Genomic DNA, 2019 nt, shown 5'->3' on the forward strand with positions numbered 1-2019 from the left:
AAGATTATCATGGGAAATTATGAGAAGAAGTAGGAATGAAGGGGAATGGCACTTCCAGACCTCACACTACATTATAGATCAGCAGTCATCACAACCATCTGGTATTGGTTAAAAATAGAAAGGTAGATAAGAGGAACCAACTAGACAAAGGAGCATCAGAAATGATGGAAGTGTTTCATAAGCAGGAAAGTGACTTAAGGAAGAACTCTCTATTTGATACAAACTGATGGGACAACTGCAAAGCATTCTGGCTAAAGTTAAGCTTAGACCAGCACTTTACACCATGTACCACACTACATTATAAATGGATATAAGACCTTAATATTAGAAATCATACTATAAAAATGAGAAGAAGAACAGATCACACACCTATAGGTAGGAGGTATATTTTTTCACCAAATGAGGGATAGAGGCAATTACAAAAGATAAAATAGGCAACTTTGATTACACGAAACTGAAAAGCTTCTGCACAAACAAAATGAATGCACCTAGGATGAGAAGGGAAGCAGTAGAAGGAAAAAAAAAAGTCTTCATGACAAATTTCTCTGATAAAGGTTTAGTATCCAAGATATATAAACAATTAACAAATACATGTAAGCCTTTCCCCAATAGATAATTTGCTCAAAGCATTATGAGCAAACGGTTCTCAAAAAAATTGCCAAATATTCACAACCACATGAAAGGATGCTCCAGATGACTAGTAATAAAAGAAATGCAATTCAAAAGAACCCTGAAGTCTCATCTCACACCATGAATATTGGGAAAGACGACCAAAAAATGGCAATAGTTAATGTTGGGAAGATTGTTAGAAGATAGGCACACTAATACATTGTTAAGACAAAGTAAGAAGACAAATTTTGAAAAGCAATTTGGAATTGAATAAATAAAAGTGATTGCAATCTTCATATCCTTTGTCCCAGAAATTCCATTACTGGGCTTATGCCCCAAGGAAGCCATTGATAAGAAGAAAGTTCCCATGGACACCAAAACATTTATAGCAGCACTTTTTGTGATAACAAAGAATTTGGAAACAAAGTACATGCCCATTGATTGGGCAATGGCTAAACAAATTGTGGTACATGAACGTAACAGAATACTACTGTGATGTAAGAATTGATGGGTGTGATGAATCCAGAAAAGCATGGAAAGATCTCTGTGAACTAATGCAGAGTGAAGTAAGCAGAACCAAGGAAACAATATACACAATGTAAATGGCAAAAATCATCACATATACACAAAAATCAAAAGTGAATGTTGTAAGATTCTAAAGATTAAGCATGTCTACAAAAAGATGTGAGAGGATGCTCCCAACCCATCCTTTTGAGGGAGGCCCATAGGTGTTGCACATGTTTTCATATTTTTTCATTGTATTGATTCACTGTGTTGATTTTTTCCTCTTTTTTTGTATCAAAAATACTATTTGTTATATTGGATGCTCTCGAGAATGGGGAGGAATAGGGGCAGCTAGGTGGCACAGTGGATAGAGCTCCAGCCTTGGAGTCAGGAGGACCTGAGTTCAAATCCAGCCTCAGACACATGACACTTACTAGCTGTGTGACCCTGGGCAAGGCACTTAACCCTGATTGCCTCACAGAGAGAGAGAGAGAGAGAGAGAGAGAGAGAGAGAGAGAGAGAGAGAGAGAGAGAGAGAATGGGGAGGAATACTGGAGAAAACTTTGATGATGTAAAAAAAAAGGACATCAAGAAAAAACTTAGTCAAAAGGTTCACTCACAATAGTTTCTAGGCTAGGCACTGGATATATCAAAGAATGAAATCTTCCAGCTCACATTCTAATGAGAGAGACAACGTGTACATATATAAATAGATACAGACTAAAGACAGTGCAGTTGGGGGATGAGGAAAACCTTCATGTAGAAGTGGGTCCTTGAGCTGTATCTTGAAGAGAGAGAGGGATTCTGTGAGGCAGAGGTGTGGAGAGAGAGGGCATTTCAGGCATGGACCAGTGCAAAGGCACAGAGATGGAACACGGGGTGGCCTCTGTGGGGAAAGGAGAAAAG

The sequence above is a fragment of the Phascolarctos cinereus genome, unplaced genomic scaffold (assembly GCF_003287225.1).
Source record: "Phascolarctos cinereus isolate Bilbo 61053 unplaced genomic scaffold, phaCin_HiC Scaffold_8;HRSCAF=390, whole genome shotgun sequence".
Classification (NCBI taxonomy): Eukaryota; Metazoa; Chordata; class Mammalia; order Diprotodontia; family Phascolarctidae; genus Phascolarctos; species Phascolarctos cinereus.